General features: G+C 40.0%; 1 long non-coding RNA gene across 1 annotated transcript in view; it reads left to right on the top strand.

The window, feature by feature from the left end:
• The first annotated feature begins 329 nt into the window (after nucleotides 1–329).
• Nucleotides 330–25,323, top strand: part of LOC149223749 (uncharacterized) — a 78,161-nt gene continuing 53,167 nt past the window's right edge. The window contains exon 1 of the long non-coding RNA XR_016248993.1: nucleotides 330–524. This is a non-coding gene — a long non-coding RNA (uncharacterized LOC149223749). The remainder of the gene's footprint in view (nucleotides 525–25,323) is intronic.

Raw genomic sequence — 25,323 nt, 5'->3', positions numbered from 1 at the left:
AAACAGATATTTCAGAAGTGAAACAATAAATACCTAAGATAAATGATGGATGAATAAATATACAAGTGTACAATCTCTATGTGGTATTTATGCATGTCATGTGGTGCTTAACAATTGGCCTATATATGGGACATCCCTACAGTTATAATTCAATATTTATTATTAATTTAGCCTTATGTATTAGTGCATGTAAAGTTCATTACACAACAGGAGGCATCATCTTTGCATAGAGTGTAACCAATAAGTTGTGGAGCATTTATTTCATATTCTACTCTTATCAGTTATTTCCACCTCTCATTTTATGATTTGCTGCTGGTTATGCAGTGAGACTTCATTATATAAAACCAGAAGCAAAACGGGACTGCAAAATGTGAATTCCAATGCTCATGGTGTATTGAAACAAAGATCCAATGCCTCCTCATCTCAAGGTGAAAAGCACTTGTCAGAAAGGACTGCAGGCTCGCTTGTGTCTACAGATGCAAATACATCTCTCTGTTCCAAGGGACATCGACAGGAAAACCAAGGTACATTTGCCTAAATAATTAAATGTATTTGTGACAAATCGTGTAGTTGATCACATTTTCAGATGTTAGTGTTTGCAAGGTTGTATTGTCAATGTCTATTGAAGCTTGGGCTCAATTTGTGTATGTGCGCTGTTGAAAATATGTTAGATATAGGAGGAAAATACTCAAGTCTCATGTCCCCAATCAGGTACTTAGGCTTTAATGTTTCAAATTTTAATGGAAATTTGTGTTTTATTCTGTTGAGGTTTGTTACTACCATTTTTAAATATATTAGTCTCATTTGGATCACAAATTTACAGTTTGCGAAATAAGAGAGTGGAAGCATTCACAATAGGATAAATAATTGTAATAATGCTAGGTAGTAATGCCCCCACAACACACTTCCTTTCCTGTAAATCATGTATTGAAGATGCATTTGGTAAATTTTAAGTTATTCTGCTGAAGGTCCTTGTCCTTCCCCTCATGTTAGTTGGTTAATAGTTATCAAGTTTGGGTATTGGATATTTCATAGTGGTTTACACTTACTAGTTAGTCTGAAGCTTGTAGCATTTTAGATGGATAAATGGAGACAAAATCCATAGATATTAAGGGAGACCACTTACTCGAGAGATCAATTCATCCACAAAACCCTAGTCAAGAACATCTATGAATTTGTAAGCACCCACAAGACATAATCCTCAAGAAGTCACTCTAGTTATCCATCCATGGCAAAATATAGAAGTAGAAGTAGACAGGTAGTCTCCACAAATTCTACCAGTTTGAGTTACAAATGAGAGGCGCTTCTCAAGAGATTTGGTAACCCTCTCAATATAAAAATAATATTCTCCTAGTTTTAGCTTAATAAAATAGATATTATCATTATCTCTTAACAAATCCTAGAGATATGGTCAAAAATACATAAAGGATGAGGTGGTTACGTCACCTATACAATAATGTTTATGATACATGGGTGAATGAGTCAAAAGACCCAAAATATGCTCTGCAAATCAAATGAACTCTCTTCAAGTGCCAATTCATCCTCCTCAACATGGGGAACAACCTCCTCAAAATTTGTCCCTTGGGTTATAAAAAAATTGGCAATAATATTCTCAGGGCAAATTATAAAAGCACCATAATTGTTTCAATTTTTCCTCGCATTTCTACTATGACAGCATTTAGGAAATTCTGTGGTGATTTTGCAAATAATGGCATTGATTTAATAGAATTTTAGGTATTCTATCAAAAGATAATTGCTTCTAAGGATGATCTCCCTTAACAAATGTGCAAAAATCCTAATGCAACACAAAAAGTGAGTCATGTTATACATAAATGCCATTAGGTAGAGAAAACTAAGTATTATCTTCTAACTTCATAGTAACTCATACAATTTGTCAAGTTTAGGTATGATGGGGGCATCATTAGCCCCCTGTTACATGTGTGAACACCTAAAAAGAGTAGTTTCCAAGGCACTCATCAAGGACCATGTGTAGTGATAGATTGTATGGTTTGGCGGGTGACTTCATGCGTTCAATTGCATAGTCATGTGAGGTCATTTAAGATATTCATCCACATGAGTTCTTTTGAAGTATGAGGGAGCACTTATGCATTTAGTTACCCTTTTCTCAACATTGTATCTTACTACCCTTATTTACCTCTTTTATGGCTTCACCTTTTTGTGAAAATTTCTGAATCTGACAAATCAGAAATCCTATTGCAGTAAACTGATTTGCATTACCTACTTTTGTTCTTCATTTTAACAAGTTATTTTCAGAAATATTAATGCAAATACACTGCAGCCTACACCATGATACAGATCAAGCACTGAAAAATAAATGAGACTTCCATACAAAGGACACTTATTTTTGGACTAAACGTCCCTGGAAAAACCCAGTGTGGGAAAACTGGTGCAGCAGATATGAGGGTTTTATTATTAAGCAGATTTTTTAATACAACTAGGGTACCAAATCTGGCTCACCCAACAGAGAATAAACCTGACAGAAGTACCTCTATCCGGAGACAGATATTTTGGCGAATTCAACAACTGGATGAACAAACCCACAAGTGACTACGTTGTCCCCAGTGCTATGCAACGATGGTTGCTCCAAGCTCTGTGCTGGAACTTTGTTACCTCCTCTAGGAGTTGCATCACCCTCCCAGTGAGCCTTCCCAGCTCAGAAATCGATCCGCTGAACTGCTCCTTGATTTGTCTCACAAAAACCCCAACACTGCCTCTAAGTGACTGCATCAACTTCTCTAGCCTCTGCGTCACCCTTCTGGAGTTGCATTGTCTCTCCCTAGTGCTGTGCTGCCTCTCTGTTATGTATTCTCAGCCTTGGACTGAAGTCCCTCTGTCGAACTGCCCCTCTCTGCACTAGAAGCTTACTCTGGAATTCTCAGCAAACCACGCCCCATAATTTCGATCTAGCTCAAGTGTCGTTCTCACTGTGTGTATTCTCCAACTGACCCTGAACCTTTCTTTATACTTTTCTTGTTGAGAAATCAACGGCCGTGATCTAATCTCTAATCAACGACTAAGATTAAATTAGACTTGATCCTCGTCACTTAGAAGCTTCTCACCCATATTTACATTAATTCATTTTAATTATTTTAATTTCCTAAGTTTTAACTTAAGCACCATTAAAAATAATTAATTATTTGAATAACATGCACTTCGGGTAGAATTTCTCCAAACGACTTATGGGCCTTAGAGATCTCATGTGTTCTAGCCCCTCCACAAAATTTTGGACCTAGAGCACATTTGATGCTACCCAAAAATCAACACTCCCTCTTAGTGAGGAATGTTCTCTAGCCATACTTCCCAACAGAAGTATCACACTAATCCACGACATCGGTCCTCTAAGCTGTTGATGCTCGGCCTGTTGTCCCTCATCCATTGCGTTGCTGCAATCTGTACTGCTGCCCATGACACTGCCACTGTCACTGCTGCATCTCTACTACAACTCCCTCTCAATATCCTACATCATGTTGCCCATAGCACTGTCACTGCTAAGTGCTTCTCTGCAACTTAGTTGCTGAGAAGTAAGCAATTGGAAAGCCACCCAAAAGCTAACATGTTGGTGAGCCTGGTTGCCCTTTGAGGCTGAAGCTACCTCTCCTGCTAATCTGTGTTGACTCTTTGATGCTGTTGTGTTGTTGTTGTATCTGCTCTGTGCCTTTCGACACTCCAATGTGCTACTTTAGACATTGGCACTCTAGCTATGCCACTATTGCTCCATCGTCCCTCACACCAACTGACTCCTATCATTTTGCCACTGCCATTAAGGGCTCCCGTAGTCATATGCGATCCAAGAGTTTGGGCACCTCAAGGATCCTACCCTACTGTAGTCCTCCCGACTACAGCTCAATATCGCCCCACCTCTTCTCTGGAGGTGCATGAGCACTCATGGCACAATCATCATCGTCCTCTTTGTCAGCTTGTGCTATAGTATCCTTTGAGTCAGACTTATCTTCTTTGCCCTTCTTCTTTTGTGGGCTCTGCGTGGCGAAATGACCCATTTCTCCACATCTGAAGCATCTGACTTTGGATGTGCTTCTTTCGTTTCCGCTGCCCTTGTTGTCCCACTGATGCGAGAGCCGCATCCTCCTTCCTCCTTGATTCTGACCCCTTTGTTGTTGCTTCTCGCCTTTGTCCATCGTTTGATTTGTTCCTGTTGAAGAGCTGCCCACATCTCCTCCCAACTGGGAAGAGAAGCCCTGCCAAGATTCTTTGGACAAAGGTTTTCTAGTCTTTAGTGACTGCATTCAGGGCAGTCCTGACCATAAATTCAGGATCTGGTGTAGCCCCTATGGAAGTTAGCTGGTCATGGATCCTTTGCAACCTGAGAAGGAAGGGATCGATTTCTTCTCCCTTCTACATCTGAAACTGTCTCAGTTGACTCTCAAGCAACATCTTTTGCTGAACGGAAGTTCCCTCGTACAATGTGGTCAAGGCCTCCCACATTTCCCTTGCTGTGTCTTTCTCAACAATATGTGGGATCACATGATCCTTGACCTCGTCCAAGATCATGCACTTTGCTTTTGCCTGAGCCTCCTCGTACTTCTTGAGAGGATCAGCATCAACCGAAACAGCGACTGTCCTCAAGGCATAATCCTTGATGTGATTTTTTTAAAACTGCAAGGATCTTGGTCTTCCAGATGATGAAGTTGGATGCTCCATCCAACTGTCCTGATCCCTCAGTCCATTAATGACCATCTCTGCTCAAATAAATGTCGAATTGGTTCTCTTCTCCCTCTTTTGCTGCTGCCCCAGCAAAACTCGGATCTGGATTTCTTTGGCGCTAGAAATCCTCTAAGGAACAAGCTCCCTCTGAATTTCGATTTCCTTTACAAAAATCCTTTTGCCAACTATTGTCGAACCACCCCTCTGATCTCTCTTTGTTGTTGCTCAGCACTGGATCTAGATTTCTTGGCAAGAAATCTTCTGAGGAACTGATTCCCTCTACTTTGCTTCTGCCCCACTAGGTACTGTTTTGCACCAACAAAATCAGCACCCCACCAACAACTCCAAATGAAATTTGCACTGCACCTCTGGCCACGGCGACTAGAAAAACGAGACTCAACAGTCTCTGAGCTAGCCCAGTAACTACTGTGCTGCCCTCTGCAACAACAACGTTACCCAATCAGGCTAACACAGGCTCTGCGAGAGCCTCCCTTGGTGACTGCATCACCCCTCCTCTGCTCTCTTGGCTTGAAACTGTGCTGTCTCTTGGGACCGCTGTCTTCACACACAGATTTTCCCCTTTCCTTTTGCTAATGCCTTTAGTCCCGCTTGATCTACAATCGCTCTAATACCATGAGAAAATTTATGAATCTAACAAATCAGAAATCCTACCGCAATAAACTAATTTGCATTAGCTACATGTGTTCTTCATTTTAACAAGTTATTTTCAGAAATATTCATAAAATATTAATGCAAATACACTGCAGCCTACACCACTATACAGATCAAGTACTAAAAAATAAATGAGACAACCATATAAAGGACACTTATTTTTGGACTAAACATCCTCGGAAAAACCCAGTGTGGGAAAATAGGTGCAGCAAATATGAGGGTTTTATTATTAAGCATATTTCTAAATACAACTAGGGTGCCAAATTCGGCTCACCCAACAGAGAATAAACCCGACATAAGTACTTCTATCCGGAGACAGATATTTTGGCGAATCCAGCGACTGGATGAACAAACCCAACAGGTGATTGCATTGTCCCTAGTGTTGTGCAACGATGTCTCCTCCAAGCTCTGCGCTAGAACTGTGTCTCCTCCTCTAGGAGCTGTGTCACCCTCCCAGTGAGCCTTCCCATCTCAGAAATCGATTTGTTGAACTGCTGCTCAATCTGCCTCACAAAAACCCTAGTGCTACCTCTAAGTGACTGCGTCAGCTTCTCTAGCCTTTGTGTCACCCTTCTGGAGCTACGTTGTCTCTCCCTGGTGTTGTGTTGCCTCTCTGCTATGTATTATCGGCCTTGGACTGAAGTCCCTTTGTTGAATTGCCCCTCTCTGCACTAGAAGCTTACTCTGAAATTCTCAGCAAACCACGCCCCAACATTTCGATCTAGCTCAAGTGCTGCTCTCACTGTGTGTATTCTCCAACTGACCCCTAGCCTTCCTTTATAATTTTCTTGTTGAGAAACCAATGGCTGTGATTTATTCTCTAATCAACTACTAAGATTAAATTAGACTTGATTCTCGTCAGTTAGAAGCTTCTCACCCATATTTACATTAATTCACTTTAATTATTTTAATTTCCTATGTTTTAACTTAGGCACCATTAAAAATTATTAATTATTTGAAAAACATGCACTCCAGGTGGAATTTCTCCAAACAATTTCTGGGTCTTGGAGATCTCATGTGTTCTAGCCCCTCTGCAAAATTTCAAAGCTAGAGCACATTTGATGCTACCCAAAAAAACCACTTTTTTTGCTTTTCAATTTTATTTTGTTTAGTGTTTTTTTCATATATATGCATTTTATTACATATGACTTAAGGAAATAGGTTCATAGCGAGAGAGCATTGCTCATGCTTTAATTTTTTTGGCTTTTGACTTTTCTTCTCTTCTTTATTTATTTATTTAGTTTTTAATTTTCTCTTTACCTCAGGTTGTAGCTCCTTAGAGTGGGAATTTTCTCATAAGATTATGAAACATGAACCTTTTCGTGACATATGACAATTAGCCGAAGAGTGCGGAGATGGATATCGAGAAAGATGGAAAGTGTTAAGTATGGCTTGGGATATGGATATGGTTCGCCTCTCAAAGCCCCCCAGTATTATGATTCGACACAAGAGGGACAACACTTATGTAAAGGATGATGATGACCCAAAGTGAATAAAGAAAATAACACAAATTTTAGGCATCATGGTCCATGTTTAGACCAATGTTTTTAAAACCGGAACCAGTGACCGGACTGGTCCACCTAATGAACCGATTTACTGACTGGAACCAGTCTAACCAGGACTGGTTTGGTCTAAACGAACCGGTTTTAGAAAAATACATTAAATAGTTAATTTTTAATGAAACAAAACTATTTTTAAGATTTAAAACCATGATTCCAAGTCAATAGAGACAAAATATGCAAAGTTTGCTCATTTTTATACCATGTAAAGGTGAATATATTGAAATGGCATCGAGTGCAATACATATCATCGACAAAATAGCAAAATACATAAGCAATGAGGCTCTAAATGGCCTATAAAGTCCAAAAACAATGTTGCAAGCTATGAGGCCATTGGCCTACTACAAGTCTACAATGTACACATGATCAATCATCAAGTTCATCACCACTACTAGCCACAGGATCATCATCAGGAGCTACATAGACATCATCTGGTTCAGAGTCTGAGGATGCCTCAGCCTAATCTGCAACCTCAGTAGCAATGCCACCAATAACAATAGAAGTGGACCTAATGGAAGCATGAGTTTGTCGACCTGCACGACTAGTGCCTTCCATTGGTTCTTTGCCTTTCTTTGATGCCGCTACAGATCCCGGTTCGGATGCCGCCACAAAATCTGCTTCATCCCTCGCTAAAGCCATGTCGATATCAAAATCAGCCTCAAACACAGTATCTTCAGTCTCCTCCACCCATTCTGATGTTGGATCAATATCATCCAACACAATGGGATCTAGATCAGGTGCTTTGTTCATCATTTGGTTCCTCCTCAGTTGAAGGTTGTATTGCACGAAAACAAGATCATTTAATCGTTTTTGTTCCTTAAAGGCTTGGAGAGGGTGTTTTTGGAGGGAAAGCACCCTTAATTTCCCTCTAAAACCCCTAAACTACCTTGGAAAAGCCGCACTGTGGGTCCTCGGTGGGCATGGCAGGTAACCAGCCGGTTTAGGAATGGATAGGACCATTTAGGACTGGTTAGGTCAAATTTTCCGCCACACAGTCTATTAAACCGGGTTTTTTCACTGGTTCCAACCGGTGGGCCTGCCAACCAATCGGTTAGACTGGTAACCGGTTAGCTAGGCCAGTTTTTAAAACTATGGTTTAGACTCAACCAATGATCATCACTTTCATGACACATATATGAGACATTGACACCCAATATGAAGCAATGAAATATTGTACCTCTTGTATATCAAGAATCATGATCATCAAAACAAGGTGAAACAAGGCAAATAGCACAAATTTAGAGCATCATGATCCATTATCCGTCTCAACCAATGCACCACTTTCATGACAAGTACATGAGACATTAGCACTTGGTCTGAAGCAATGGAATAATGTACCTCATGTATATCAACCATCATGATCATCAAATGTGAGTGAGCGGAGCAAATGTGAGGAGCATCTCTCATCAACGGTTCATGGAGAACCATGGAACTCATCTATGGAACTACTATTTGTGATAAGAATCACACAAGAAAATTCTCCTCTAGTTACCCCTACATGTCAAGCATTCGGGGAATTTTGAGGTAAAAAATGGGTCTGAAAACAAGAAATGTACTAACAAACTCAACTTTGAAAGAACCAATAAGGTTCAAGATGAAGATGTCATCCCCAAGGGGTAAATATTTTTGGAGGGAAAAAAAGAAAACTATTTTTTTAATTGTATTTTTGACTTATTTCCTTATAGGTTTACTTAAATATCAAGTGTAGGTGTTTGTTGGAGGTGAAATTAAATTTTACATCCAACAGGTGCTTACACTTGACTTTTGAGCAAACCTATAAGGAGATGAGTTGAAAATATGATTAAAAAAAGTAGTTTTCTTTATTTTTCTTCAAAAATTCATCACTCTTATTTTAATATTTTAACTAATATTTTATTAGTTTCCTTAGGAGGCCCATTTTAGACCTCAAAATTGTGAGAATTTCTAAATCTACACATCAGAAATCCTACTCATCTCCTACTTGTTCTTTACATTCAGCAAGTTATTTAATTATTTAAACAATGATGAAAACACTATTGCGGACTACACATATATAAAGATCATGAACTGAAATAAAATGAGACAAATACACAAGGGACACCGTTATTTTTTGACAAATGTCCCCGGAAAAACCCAATGCGGGAAAACCGGTGTAGCAGCTTTGAGGGTTTTATTATTATGTAGTAATTCTAAATACACTCTGGATGCCCTCTCAGCTATCCAGTTACAGAGATAAAACTATACTGGCAGAAACCTAAGTGAGATGACCTCACTTCACTCTGCAAAAATCTCTCCAATCCGGCAACTGCCCCTATGCTGTAGTTGCATGGGCCTGTGTGGAGCACACTGGGACACTGCGTCAGCACTGCGCTACCTCCTCTGCCTCCTGAAGCTCTGATGTCGGCCTTTTCGACTGATTCTGCTGCTCCCCAGGCTGAATTCGGATTTCTGCTGGAGGGTGGCTCTTCCCTTTTGCTGGAAATGCGTGGGCCCTTCCTGGCCCAGCGTCAACCTCACAGGGTCTGCGCTGCCTCCTCTGGCATCTCTCTGCCTCTCTCTGCTGTGTATTCGAGGTCCTGGAGAAGATCCTCTGACCTCAACTATCCCTGCCCCTCTGCTGCAACAGATCACTTGTTCGATTTTCTCAGCAAACCTCGCCCCAGAAAAATCGAACTCTTTGATCTCTCAAGTGTATCTCCAACTGACCCTCAAGCCTCCTCTTATACTTTTCCTATTGATGAATCAATGGTCGAGATTAAGTCCCTAATCAACGGCTAAGATTAAAACAGACTTGATCCTCGTCACTTAGAAGTTTCTCACCCATATTCTTATTAATACCCATTAATATTTTTATTTTCCTAAATTTAGACTTAGGAACCCATTAAAAATATTAATTATTTTAATAACTCCTCATCCGAGTGGAATTTCTCCAAACGATTTCTGGGTTCTAGAGATCTCATGTATTCTAGCCCCTCCACAAAATTTCGAAGCTAGAGCACATCCGATGCTACCCAAAATCAACACTCCCTCTTAGCGAGGAATGTGCTCTAGCAATACTTCTCAATAGAAGTACTACACTGATCCACTGCATTGGTCCTCTGTGTTGTTGATGCTTGGCCTGCTGCCCTTCATCCACTACACCGCTGCCCATGACTCTGCCATTGCCATTGCTACATCTGTATTGCAGCTCCCTCTCAACATGTTGCATCATGTTGCCCATAACACTGCCACTGCTAACTGCTGCATTGCAACTCAGTTGCTAAGAAGTAAGCAACTGAAAACTCACCCAAACATTGACATGCTGGTCAGTATGGATGCCTTGTGATGCTGAAGCTACCTCTGTTGCTAATCTGTGCTGACCCTCTGCTACTACTGTGCTACTGCAAACTGCTCTATGCCTCTCGCACTGCTACAACATCCATTGTGTTGCCTCAGACTTTGGCACTCTAGCTCTACCACTGTTGCTCCATCACACCTCGCTCCAACCGACACCCATCATTTTGCTACTGTCGTTAAGGGCTCTCGTAGCCGTATGTGATCCAAGAGTTTGGGCACCTCAAGGATCCTGCCCTTCATGTAGTCCTCTCGACTACAACTCCATGTCACCCCACCTCTTCTCCAGAGGTGCATGAGCACTCATGGCACAATCATCATCCTCGCCTTCCTTGTTAGCTTTTGTTGGAGCAGCCTTTGAGTCAGAAGCCTCCCCCTTGCCCTTCTTTCAGGGGCACTGAGTGGCATAATGTCCTAGTTCCCCACAATTGAAGCATCTGACCTTGGTTATGTCCTTCTTCTTTCTCTTTTGTTGCCCTTGTTGTCTTGATGATGTGAGAGTTGCATCCTCCTCCTCCTCCTCCTTCTTGACTTGGGCTCCCTTGCCACTACTCCCTGTCTTGGTCAACCTCTTGAGCTCTTCTTGTCGAAGAGCTGCCCACATCTCCTCCCAACTGGGGAGAGTCGCTCTGCCCAAGATACTTTGGACAAAAGTCTCCCAGTCCTCGGTGACTGCATTTAGGGCAGTCCTAACCATGAACTCAGGATCTGGTGTAGACCCCACGGAAGTCAACTAGTCGCAAATCCCTTGCAACTTGAGAAGGAAGTGATCGATCTCTTCTCCCTTTTGCTTCTGGTACTATCTCAGTTGATTTTCTAATAGCATCTTTCGTTGGACAGAAGAGCCTTGATACAAGGTGGTCAATGCCTCCCACATCTCCCTTGCTGTGTCCTTCTCAGCAATGTGTGGTACTACATGATCTTTGACCCCATCTAGGATCATGCACTTGGCCTTAGCCTGGGCCTCCTTGTACTTCTTCATCGGATCAGCGTCAACCGGCACAACAACTACCTTCAAGGCATAGTCCTTGATGTGATGTTTGTCTAGGATTGCTAGGATCCTAGCCTTCTAGATGAAAAAATTGGATGCTCCATCCAATCTGTCCTGATCCCTCAACCCATTCATTTCCATCTCTGCTCCAAAATAGGACTAGTTCTCTTCTCCCTCTCTTGCTCTCAATCTAGCAAGACTTGGATCTAGATTTCTTTGGCGCAAGAAACCCTCTAAGGAACAAGCTCCTCTAGACTCCCTCTGAGTCCTGATTTCCTTCATGGAAATCCTCCGGCCAAATGTCGAATCACTCCTTTCCAATCCTCCTTTGTTGTTGCAACTCGGATCTAGATTTCTTTGGCTAGAAATTTGTCAAGGCAGTGACTCCCTAGACACTGTCCTACACCAACAAAAACAACGTCCCACCAGCTCCTCAAATCGAATTTTCTATGCTTCTCCAGCCCCGACAACTAGTTGATTCGAACCTTTCAGGCTCTGCGCTAGCCTAGAGAGTTGACGCAGTCACTGCATGGGCTCCTCTCTAGCTCTGCGCTGGCCCAGAGAGTTGACGCAGTCACTGCGTGGGCTCCTCTCTAGCTCTGCGTCACCCTCTGCAAGCTCAAAATGCTAATGCAAGCACTGTGTGAGCCTCTGCATCACTCCTTTGGCTCTGCGTCACTCCTGCAGCTACTCCTCTGCCTCTGAAACAACACTGTCGCTCGGGATAGCTGCTTCTCTGCAGCGAATTCTCTAGATCTCTTTGCTGGTGTCTTCAGTCTCCTATGATCTACAATGCTCTGATACCATGTGAGAATTTCTGAATCTACACATTAGAAATCCTACTGCAATCACTGGTTTATCATCTCCTACTTGTTCTTTACATTCAACAAGTTATTTAATTATTTAAACAACGATGAAAACACTATTGCAGACTACACATATATACAGATCATGAACTGAAATAAAATGAGACAAATACACAAGGGACACCGTTATTTTTGGACAAATGTCCCCGGAAAAACCCAATGCAGGAAAATCGGTGCAGCAACTTTGAGGGTTTTATTATTAAGCAGTAGTTTTGAATACACTTTGGATGCCCTCTCGGCTATCCAGTTACAGAGATAAAAATATACTGGCAGAAACCTAAGTGAGATTACCTCACTTCACCCGACAAAAATCTCTCCGATCTAGAAACTAGACTGATCGTCCCCGGCTACAACTGCGCTGCCCCTACGCAGTAGCTGCGTGGGCCTGCGTGGAGCACACTAGGACACTGTGTCAGCACTGCGCTGCCTCCTGAAGCTCTGACGTCAGCCTTTTTGGCTAATTCTGCTGCTCCCCGGGGTGAATTCAAATTTTTGTTGGAGTGTAATGACCTATCTATAATATAGAGAACACAAGAATATTAGCATGCATATGATGCATGCATATGATAGCTGCATATGATAGCTACATATGCATGTATCGCATGCACCGCACTAGTATTTATATACTAAATTAACTATAAGTATTAAATATCATGACACTCCTTCAAATAGAAGTTATATTCACCCATCAGTGCACATATTACTTAATGCATCATGATTAATGAGCAATTACCAATGATATTAAGTTAAAAAGTATAAAGTAAAAGGGTTATAAAAGAAATAGATGTAAAAATTAAGTGAATTCTTAAAAAAGGTTATATAATTATCTATCCCAGAATTTTAATAAAGTATATTAATAAATTATTAAAAGGATAAATTAAACCAAAATAAAGTTCCTATGTATGAACTTAGGACATTTTAATTAAACAAATAAAATCTTTAATCAGAACAAAAACACACATGTCAATATATCTTTAAAAGAAAGATAAGGCTCATGTTACATTGAAGAGGTGTTGCTGAGAAAGGAAGCGGTGGGCTCGCTGGTGGAGAGAGCGACCACCGCCAAGGAACAGTACATAAGGAGAGGCCGAAGCTGAAGACGAGGGAGGAGAAACAGGAGGAAAATTTGTACACAGAGTTTATCATCAGGAACAATTGAGCCTTGCTTGTTCTGAGGTTTCTGGGCACGGGGGAATAGTCTGCTTCAATTGAGAAGCTTACTGGACTGAGTATCGAGGTTATGCTCAGTTTGGCTGGGTGGTTTCGGTCTTTTGGTAACAGAAGCAGGAGCAACTTGAGGCATCATCAACCGCAGGAATACAGGTAGGTACTCTCATCAATTCTGTCAGTTAGATTTGTAAAATTTTATGTAATTTTATCACAGGTTCATGATGATTTTAAGAAATCCTTTACTATCTTTACAATGGCTGTAAAATTCTGTACAGTCCTTACATCTGGTATCAGAGCCAGTTTCAAACTCTCGGATCTGTTAAGTCTGTTAAACTAAGGTTGCCTGTACTCAAAATAATAGTGACACTTTCCTCTAAATTCAACTCGCTACTTCAATTATGAACGACTGCGCTAAACCGCTTATCATAGACACAAAATATGTAGTGTTTAATATCTAGATAATAGTAAAGAAGAGAAACTCTCTACCAATTGCACAAATGAACTCAAGAAAATTCCCAACGAACTCTCTGTGGACTCAAAATATCAGTACAGGAAATCTCTGACTTTGTCCAGTCATTCACTCAAATCTGGATGTCTCTGTAGGGTCATTTATAGCAAAATATCTGTAAACAGACAAGTTTAAAAAAAGAAGAAGAGCTACTTGTCAATGGAAAACCTATTCTCATATATGGAGTCAACCGACATAAACATCATCCACGTATGGGGAAAACAAATATAGAATCTTGCATGATTAAGGATCTGGTGGTAATGAAGCAACACAACATTAATGCTGTAAGAAACAGCCATTACCCTCAACATCCACATTGGTATGAACTATGTGACTTGTTTGGTATGTATGTGATAGATGAAGCGAACATAGAAACACATGGGTTTGATGCTTTTTTTCCCAGTTAACCAAAGAAGACATCTAACTTCAGAGCCCATGTGGGCATCTTCGATGCTGGACCGTGTTGTAAATATGGTGGAGAGAGACAAAAACCATTCATGCATAATTTTGTGGTCACTAGGAAATGAATTTGGATATGGGCCTAATCACTCCGCTTCAGCCGGTTGGCTGCATGAAAGGGATTCCACCAGACCACTACATTATGAAGGAGGTGGGGCTAGAACCACAGTAACAGATATTGTATGCCCCATGTATATGCATGTCTGGAACATAGTGTAGATTGCAAAAGATCCTGCTGAGAGCAGACCTCTCATTCTTTGCGAATATTCACATGCAATGGGAAACAATAATGGGAACATTCATAAATATTGGGAAGCCATTGATAGCACACTAGGTCTGCAGGGAGGCTTTATATGGGAGTGGTTGGATCAGGGCTTATTAAACGCTCAATGATATTGCAAGATCACACGTTAGCTTCAATTACTCGCACCATTTTCCAAGCAATGAGACATAATAGTGAAGGTGGATGCATTATGTCTCTACAGCAACACGGGCCACCGAAAATTTATAAATGTTTTGCGTACGGTGTCAAAGCATCCAGTTAACAAGCTAAGTGATGAGCCACGTGGAAATATCATAAAACAACCAGACGCCAACACCTCCATAAAATATGTTGACGTGTTATTTTGGAGACGCGCGTACCAAATTTAATTATCGTGGAATCTTGAAAAGGCTTAATTATATTATTCATCAAGCAAATTATATTTGAATTAAATTATCAATAATCAATAATAATGGATATGAATATCATTTAATATATATTAAACTATCTCTTAAGCCATCTTATATATATTTTGATATTTTCAGAATTACATCCAAGCGAACTCAATATTGACCACTAATTATATAAATGTCTTTTAATATTATAACAGTTGTTTAGTCAATTTAGTGTTCCTAAATTGATGTCATTAATTGTCAACCCGGGGCTCGTAAGCTGATGAAGTGAAGATGTACTATATGTACTTAAGCAACCTCTTAGAGCTTTTTGTCGTTTGGGGTGTTGTTTGTGGTTAATTTATCTTCCTAAGATGGAGTGATGTTTTTTAAACAGATGAGTGATAGTGGGTGTAAGGTGAGTTCTAGATGAGTGAGAGTGTGTGATTAGTGGTTTCTAACTACTTGTTGAAAAGGAAAAGCTTGAAAGAAATAAATAAATTGAAATGACTTGAAAGCAAAGAACCACTTTCTAATGGCATTAGATACCATTCATGCTGCTGCAAATAAAAGGTAAGAAAATCACTTTAAAAACCAATGATAATGTTTATCTCTTCCTAACTCTCTGCTTCTAACACATAGTACTGTGTAAAACACGATTAGGAAGTAGCTAAAGATGAGTTAGAAAAGTGATCAAAAATGAGAAAAATCTACTTTAAAGACTAGTTATAATGTTTTGCTCTTTCTAACTCTCTGCTTCTATCATATGGTACTATGTAAAGCACGATTAGAAAGTAGTTAAAGATTAGTCTAAAAAGTACTCAAAGCCAGCTGTAAGTTATTAGTATTCTGATCTCTAAAAGATAAACAATTTGTGATAAAGAGACCATTCATATGTTAGCAGACAACTTTGAGAAATTAAACTAAAAATCAGCTATGAAAGTAAAGTAAAGGCAGCAACTTTGAATCTGTCAACTGAAACTACCACTAGATATAAAGCAAATACATAAACACAAAAACAATACCGGGTTAAAAACCTGCAAAAGAACAATACTGATCAGCTTAAAATAAAGACTGGAAATGAAATAACATGAAAGTGAATCAAGCTGTACATGTTTCAAAGAAAAGAAACGCTGAATGGAAAATAAGGAAATGCTGAATATAAAATACTATACAAGGGCAGTCATGAACAGGGGCCCTCCATTCATACAACCCAAAGAAGACTCAAGGAATTGAAAACTTCAGAACATCACTGCTTCTATTACTCCATGTGCAGAAAATTACAGTCAAGAGTGCTAGAACAGCACTATCAAAACAGAGTCTTGACATGCACTAAAATTATAACAGGTTCATAAAACACAGCAACTAAAAAGTAACATTAAGCGTATGCAAACGCTAGTTTTTATAGGCATCTAAACGATTGCCTAATGCGGAAAGCTAGAAACTGAAAATTAACTAATCTGTCATGCGTAATAAAGGTTCAGCAACACGTCATAAGCCTCGTGGATGAGCTGGAGGTTCTGGTCGTTATGGGAATTGAATCCAGAGTTGGATTATGTCTTCCACAACCTGCGTAACACGGACAAGTCACCAGTTGCATTGACGTGACCCAACAGCTTACGTATCACCGTTTAAGCTGCCTTTGTTGACCGTGGCTTGACCCTCGTTGACCGGAGGTGTAGATGATGTGGCTGACCGAACTAACAGCACAGGAACCTCGAGCACCTTTATCCCTAAATGCCCATGTGGCTCGTTTTGCAAAATGACACGTGGAACCTTGAGATTAACAAAAAGGCTGCGGAATCATCAGATGGCTGCGGAATCGCTGAATGGCTGCGGAATTGCCAGACAGCTGCGGAATCTCTGCAAATATGTCAAAATCTAAACAAAACAGTCACACATTAGCAAAGTTCACTTAATCATGCTTAAAGACATTAAATGTAATGATCTGGGTTGGTTTGCAAGGAAAATGAGGCAAAAGAGAGAGATGAGTGAGGGAAAACTGTAGGTAAATGATGGATAATCAAGTGCAAAGTAGAGGCTCTACATACCCCCACTACGAGGACATTGCATATCCTCATGCAATCAAAAACATTGTTCAGTCCACCCGCTGAGATGCCTCTGCTAAGAAATCCAGCCTTCTCTTCTTTCTCTGTGTGGCCACATTGACTCTTGGTCTTTTCATCAAACACCTGAATTTTAGATTGATCAAAGCTCTATTTAACTTCCTGCATCTCTTCTTGAGCTTTTTGTTTTCCTTTTGCCACAGGCACATATGAAGCATGGTGTTATCTTGGACCATCTTGTCCACATTGCTCTGTATCTTCAGTTTTTCATTTTCTTGTTTGATGTGGCGATTTAGTACCTCCAGCTCAAATATTTCTTGCTTCAGTGATTGCACTTGTTGTTCCAAAGGTTGAACAGTGCTCGGACCAGCAGCTGCTTGTTCTAACGTCTCCAGGTAATTATAAACTTTCTGCTGATCTGGGTCAACCTCAGGTGACTTCTTAGGACTAGGCTCATACTGAAATTCAGATCCATGTTCATATTCAGGTTCATGCTCAAAAGGACTTTCCTCACGTGGAGGACTGGTCTCAACATACTCAGCGTGTGAAGGGCTTTTCTCAAAGTCAGGACTTGTAGCAACCTTTTCAGGTGTGCTCAAGTCAATGATGAGTGACTTTTTATTCTCGGTGGCCCCCACTTTTCTTTGTAAATTGCTGCTTCTTCTCACGGTGGTGATGTTCTGTTTTTCTTTTTGTGCCTTTTGCTTTTGTTTTTCCACCTTCTTGGAAAGGGCAGTTTCATGGAGTTTGGCCATTCTTTGTGCTAAGGGCTGAGTATCTTCTTCACTAGAGTTCTCAGGAGTAGCGTAAGTTTCTTGGGCTACAGCTTTGCCTTTATCTTTCTTTTGTTTCTTCCTACTCTCTTTTCTCTTTTGAGCAACTTCTTGGGCAAGTTCTGAAAGGGTTTCTGTGATGATTCTTTGAGCTGTTTGATCAGTGTCCACAACAGGCTCAGGATCAATTTCATGTTCAGAATGATCTACATCAGTTTCTTCTTCAATCTGTTCTTGGACAGTTTCCTCTTGGACAACAGTTTCAGGGGTAGCCTCTTTTCTTTTTCTTCTACTCTTTCTAGGCACAGAGGTTTCTCCTGCTTCTTCAAAATGGTTTCTCACAAGAAATCTCTCCCAGGTATCTCTTTTTGCTTTCCACTGTTCCTCAACTAGCATCTTAACAAGACCATGATGATACAGATGTGATTCAATGTTTCTTGGGTTCCTTTGGACAATTGAACACATTTTTCTAAGACTTGAGAGTAGAAAATATGGAAGGTTAATATCATCTCCTAAGAAATGCATCGTGACTTTGGCATGGTAAACATATAAAACTCCAAACCTTCCCTCACAAGTAAAGAATTTTTGAACTAATAAAAGTAAAGTTGTCCATTCTTCCTTGACATAAGTAACAGGAATCCCTTTTGTAAAAATGCTGGTATCCATACCTGGATTCTTTAAGATTTGCTTCCACTGTTGGTCTTGTACTGATCTATTTTTAAACCATCTTTCTCCAGTTTGTGGGAGTGAAGTGGCCTGTGCTATACTGCTCTCAGTGACTGTAAACTTCAGGTCCCCTATCTCCACTTGATTGTCTTTGTCTCTGAAGGAACGTGCAAAGGCCTTCGTAACCTCTTTGTGGTAACCTCTGAATTTCTGGATGCATTGGAGCCAGTTTGCTTTCTGCAAAGCTTCTTTAACTTGAGGATATCCCTCCAGAAATTTTGAACCCTCTGGTTCTACTCTTAAGAGTTTACCCATTGGCTCTACGGCTCTGTTCTAAGACTTTTGGAAAAAAAGGTTACACGGCTTCAACAGTGGCCCTAACACAGTAAATTTACGGCTCTAATGTAACAGCCGTAACATACGTTCACTGATACCCAGAATTAGCAGAGTAAAACAGAGTATGGCTGAGGTAGCAGCGTAGTGAGCACAGCGGAATAAGGGAACTGTGGAAATGAAACAGCGTGAATGGAATGATACGAGAGTATGAGGGTTATGAAATGATGGGTAGAAACGGTTAGGTCCTTAGGTTTCGGTCATAGGTTCACACTTGGCTGCGGGATTATGACTTAGAGAGACGTAGTACAGTAGTCTACGTCACTTAGGTACGAAAATCTTAATGGAGGAGCAGCCGCAATTGAGTTTCAAAATCGTGATGATCATGACCGATAAGTGTGGGGGATACGTGGATTTTTGGTCGCATGATGGGAAAGACTGGTAATCATTACATTAAATGGCAAGAAACATAACCCCGGAAACTTTGCAAAATGAGATAACCGTAAGTTTAGGATTTAGATCATACCTCAGATTCGCACTTGGATTGCCTTTGATTATTTTCCACTAACCCTTCATTGTTTTATTGTTGTTGCATGACTCTTTTCCACTTATTGTTGATGACTTCTGAACTGTAAATTTCTTTTCAAACAGACTGTGTTTTTTTTTTTATGCAGGTGCAGAGAGCTGCGGAATGACTGAATGGCTGCAGAATTGCCAAACAGCTGCGGAAACTGCAGTGATACCCTCCGGCTGCACAAAACAACTTCAGTTATCTAAAAAAATGACTTTATTGATGGAATGAAATGTAATGAATGGATGGATGGATGGAAAGAAATGAGGTGAAGTGAGAGTGATTAAATGAATGAGATGGTGAATGAAGTGGATGGAATGGCGAAATGAGATGGAAGGGAGAGAGATATATTTTTTTTGGAAAACATGAGGTGTCAGGTGACCCTGATTTTCACCTCAGGTTTTCTGCATAAGACTGCCAATCAGAGATTGGTTTTCAGGCTTATACATTTATTTATTTTTTTCTTTTTTTTTTTTTTCAAAAACCAAAGATTAGGCTGATGGAGGAGAAGAATCCTTCTCCACCAACCTGATTGCAGAATCTTCTTTAAACAACTTGACAAACTCTTCTTTTGAGAATGGCTTTTGGTAGATTTTCAAGCGATGGTCATTCACAATAAGAGGAGTATGAAATTCATCAATAGTTTTCACTCGAACTGCTCCATTGCTAAAGACTTCATCAATCTCATATGGCCCAAGCCAATGAGTTTGAAACTTTCCTTTGAAGTCTTTGAACTTTGAATCGAACAATAGAGCCCAATCTCTTTTCTGAAACTTTCTTTCTTTGATATGACGATCATGCCATTTAGATCTTTGGTGTTGAACTAGATCGGTCCTTAGAATTGCATCTTGTCTTATTTCATCTAGCTCATTTAGCTGGTCCATTCTGTGTCTTTGAGCTTCTGAGAGGCTCATTCCCAATTGGACTGCCATCTTGAAGGTCTTGATTTGGAACTCAATGGGGAGCAGGACTTCCTTCCCATAAACAAGTTCATAGGGAGAATGTCCTGTTGTGTTCTTCCATGTAGTTCTATAGGCCCATAAGGCTTCAGGGAGCCTTTCCGCCCAATCTCTTCTATGAAAATGAACAGTCTTGGTGATAATGCCTTCAAGAACTTTATTGGTAGATTCCACTTGGCCATTTGACTGTGGATGGTATGGAGTAGATGTTCTGTGCTTGATCTTATATTCCTCCATCAGCTTCTCCATCAATTTAGATGTAAATTGGCTGCCCTGATCTGTTGCAATTTCCCTTGGGACACCAAAACGAGTGAAAATATCCTCAAAAAGAAATTGAACAACTGAATTTTCAGTGGCAGAAGGCAATGCCTTGGCTTCTACCCACTTAGTAACATAATCAGTACAAACCAGTATATACTTCTTTTGCTTTGATGGTGGATTAATTGGTCCAACGAAATCTAGAGCCCATTTCTCAAAGGGTTCGATGCATACCTGAGGCTGTAGAGGCATTTCATTTGAAGGAGTTGGTTTCCCAATTCTTTGGCAGCTGTCACACCTTCTAACATACTGCTTTGCATCTTTAAAGAGAGAAGGCCAATAATATCCTAGAGAAAGGATTTTATAAGCTGTCCTCTTGTCAGCAAAGTGCCCGCTGCATGGTTCATCATGACATGCCTTAAGGATGTCAGGCATTTCATCTTCCCGAACACACCTTCTGATTATACAATCTGGCCCTGTTTTGAACAATTCATTAGAAATCCAAGAATAATGTGCACTCTCCTGAATGATTTTCCTTTTCTCATTAGGAAATAAGCGTAGAGGAAGCTTCCCTGTAACAAGATAATTAGCCATATCTGCATACCAAGGAGTCTTGGTAGTCACTGCAAACAAGTATTCATCTGGAAACTTATCTTCTACTGGAGAATCTTCATTAGTGTTTTGGATTCTAGACAAGAAATCAGCTACTGTGTTTTGTTTTCCAGGTCTATCTAACACAGTAATGTTGAATTCTTGTAAAAGTAAAAGCCATCTTGTAACTCTACCATTAGTGACAGGTTTGTTCATTAAATATCTTATGGCAGAGTGATCAGTATGGACAAAGGTTTCATAGCCGGTTATGTAGTGTCTAAACTTGTTGATTGCATGTACCACAGCTAAGAACTCTTTTTCTGTAACAGTATAATTTAACTCAGTGGGAGTCAAATTCTTACTTGTGTAATAAATGGCATAAGGGATCAAATCCTTTTGTGCCAAAACAGCTCCTAGAGCTGTATCTGAAGCATCAGTAGAAATGTGGAAAGGGAGTTTCCAATTTGGCCCCCTTAAGATGGGTGCTTCAGATATTCTAGTCTTTAAAGCTTCAAAGGCAGATTGACCCTCAGGATCCCATTTGAACTCACAGTCCTTGGTAAGCAATTTAAAAAGAGGGGATGCTATCTTAGTGAAGTTTTCAATAAATCTTCTGTAATACCCAGTAAACCCAAGAAAACTTCTAACATCCTTCTGGCAATTTGGAACAGGTAACTTAGAGATGACTTCAACTTTGGATCTATCAACCTTAATCCCATCTCCTGAAATATGATGTCCTAAAACAATCCCTTCAGTAAACATCATAAAACACTTTTCATGACTTAAAGAAAGATTTGTTTCCTTACATCTTACCAATACTTTTTCCAAATTTTCCAAAGCTTCTTCAAATGTATTACCATAAACTGTGAAATCGTCCATGTATACCTCTACACAATCATGAATCAGATCTGAAAAGATTCCTAGTACAGCCCTTTGAAATGTAGCGGGTGCATTGCATAATCCAAAAGGAAGTACTCGGTAGGCAAAAGTTCCCCAAGGACAAGTAAATGTGGTTTTGTCTTGATCTTCAGGTGCTACCTGAATTTGATTATACCCACTAAAACCATCCAAGAATGAGAAATACTTTTTACCTGCTAAAGTGTCTAGTACCTGATCAATAAAAGGTAGAGGGAAATGATCCTTTAAGGTTGTTTTGTTCAATTCTCGATAATCAATGCAAACTCTCCATTTACCATTCTTTTTGGGCACTATAACCAAGGGAGAAACCCATTGGCTATCTGAAATGGGGTAAATGAAGTTTACCTTGAGCAATTTCTGGAGTTCTTCTTTCACGATTTCCCTAAGGTTTGGATTCATCCTTCTTTGTGGTTGCCTAATAGGTCTGCTATTTTCTTCAATATAGATGTGATGAATACAAGTCTTAGGATCGATTCCTTTCATGTCAGTGTATTCCCATGCAAAGGCAGTGGAATGTTTTTGCAACAGTTTAGTTAATTCTTCTTGTTGTGGTCTTTCCAAGTTTTTGTTAATGTTCAGTGTTTTTCCTGGAAGGATTTCAATTGTAGAACTACCAAACTCTTCCATTGAGAAGAGAGACATCTGTCTAGAGGAGAGATATTCAATGTCTGCATCTAACTGAAATTGTGTAGAGTCATATTCTAAAGGTATTTCAAAATTTTCTAATGTATTTAGAATTTGACTATCCTCACTGATTTCAGAGATGGTTAGAACAGGTTGAATAGTATCCTCATCATCAACCCACTCATCTTCTCCTATTTCTGTTATTGCCTTTGCTGGAGGATACAAGTTGAATTTCTTGGTGGAATTACCATCTGATATATACATGTCCCCAGACCTACAACTTATGAAAGCATCAGCTGTGGCCAGCCAAGGTCTTCCTAAAATAAGAGGATGTCCTCCTAGATTGTTCTTGGGAGTTAAAATCATAAAATCAACTGGATATTCCCAAGAATCTAGAGAGACTGGAATGTCTTCCAATACACCATCAGGTTTAATGATTGATCTATCTGCAAGTTGCAGTAACGTAGGTGTAAAGAGAAGATTAGGAAGCTTTAACTGATCCATGGTCTGTCTACTCATGATGTTGATCGCGGCTCCTAAGTCAATCAAAGTATTTGGGATTTCAACCACATTAATAGGAGTTTTGACAATAGGGCTACCAGGATCCACATATTTTTGCATGGTAATCTTACCCATCATTATGTCTGCAATTTTTCCAACTAGATGTATCCTTTTTGTATCTCTGGTTCTCTTTCCTGTTTTCTTCAAACTCAACTCCTTTATTGTCTTCGCTAGAATGGGAATTTCTTTAATGGCTTGTAACAAGGGGATCTTGATACAGACATTCTTCAATTCATCTAGGAAGCTATAGTCAGGCATCCATATCTGCTTTTCCACTCCTTTGTCAATTTGCAATCTTTCAGGAAAAGGAGGTGTAGCTAAAGGTGTAGGTTGCTCAACTATGGGAGTTGTAGAGGTTGATTCTTTTTCTTTTTCTTTTTGGATATTTTGGTTTTGAAGTGATACTTCAGAACCTTTATTGACTTTGAGAGATTCTTCCTCAGAAATGCTTGGTTGTTGAACACTTGTAGAAGGTTGATCTAAGATTCTACCTGATCTGAGTTGTACTTCATTGAGAGGAACAACCATATAGGTAGGGAATGGTTGACCTTCCATCATGTAAGCATTTTGAGGGTTCCTATTATTTGGATTTGGTAATGGCTGAGAGGGAAGTTGATTTGATTTCTGCTGGGATTGAAGCGATAGTTGAGAATTTTGATTTTGTGGAGGAGGTTGTTGTTGTTGAGGGTATGGCAATGATAGTTGTTGACCTTGATTTAGAAGTTGTGGGGCTTGCTGATTCTAAAATGATGGAGGATATTGATAGAATTGAGCAAATCTCCCATAAGGATTTTGCATGCTTTGCATCCATGCTTGGAAAGCATTTTGAGGTTGAGGCCAAGGTTGTTGCCAAGGATTCCAATTTGGTTGGGATTGAGAATTCATAGAGTTGTTAAACCCTTGATTCTGTTGTCCTTGCCAAGGTCTCCTTGCAATAAAACAGAGAGATTCAAGTGTATCTGGATCCTTTTGAAAGACTGCTTTGAGGCCAGGTATTGAAGGACAATCCTTGGTCTCATGAGCTTCTGAGCAAATTACACATGTTTCTACAACGTGTGCATCTAAGGGACGTTCCCTTAAAGCATGTTTCTTTCTACACTTCGGGCAAAAGATAGCCAAAGCCTCAGCTTCTGCTTTTTGTTTATTGTGAATCTTAAGGGTATCAAGTTGTTCACTAAGACTCCCTAAGATGTCAGTTTTAAATTCATCAAGCATACTGCCGATTTCAGCCCTACTCACTGATCCTGTTGCAGATTTATTTGCCCTAAGGAGAGAAGGATCTCTAGGCCCTTTTTGAGTTTTTGATTTGCCTCTTGAGAGATGGATACAAAGTTCTGCTATATCATTGAGTGAAAGTTGAGAAATATCCCCTTTCCCCATCATGTTTAAGATGTCTATCCATTCATCCCTAATGGCTTTTAATAAGAGGGCTTTTAAGGTCTCTTCATCCAAGGTACTCATTTTTGCTCTTTTCAAGTTATATTGAAATCTTTCAAGTAAATCTTCTAAGCTCTCATCTTCTTTTTGTATCATTTTAAAAACCTCGTCCTTGTGATTAGTAGGCATACAATAGTCCAAATACCTATCCAAAAATGTCTGTTTCATTTCATCCCAAGTCCTAATGGATTGAGTGAGTAACCCCATGAACCATTTCAAGGCTTGATCCTTCAGTGTTGAAGGGAACAATTTGAGTTTCTGGGAGTCATCCAAGTAGTCATAAGTTCGACATACTACTTCAAACTCAAATAAGAATGTTTCAGGGTCCTCAGTCCTTAACCCATGGAAGTTAGGGAGGACAGATGGTGATATGTTTTTCATAGTGGCTCGGGAATCCTCATTAACAATGGGAAACCCAAATGAATTATCCCCATCTCTATTTCCTCCTCCAAGGGAACCTCTTCCTCCATTATTGTTATTGTTGTTTCCTCCTCCTCCTCTACCTCTACCTCTACCCCTACCACCTCCTTCTTCCTCTGCCATGATGATTCTCCTAGGGATTTCAAAATCTTCTGGTTCCTCTACAAAAGGTGAATGAGAAGAGATTTCTCCTTCTTCTTCAGATGATTCCAATTCCTCAATTACAATTGGTCTTTCTGTAGGAGAAAGAGAAGAGTCACTTCCTGGTTCAA

The sequence above is a fragment of the Pinus tabuliformis genome, chromosome Q (genome assembly GCF_031772625.1).
Source record: "Pinus tabuliformis cultivar Carrire ecotype Pingquan chromosome Q, CPIR1, whole genome shotgun sequence".
Taxonomy (NCBI): Eukaryota; Viridiplantae; Streptophyta; class Pinopsida; order Pinales; family Pinaceae; genus Pinus; species Pinus tabuliformis.
The sequence above is the reverse complement of the archived record's forward strand: the minus strand, read 5'-3'. Positions and strand labels throughout refer to the sequence as shown.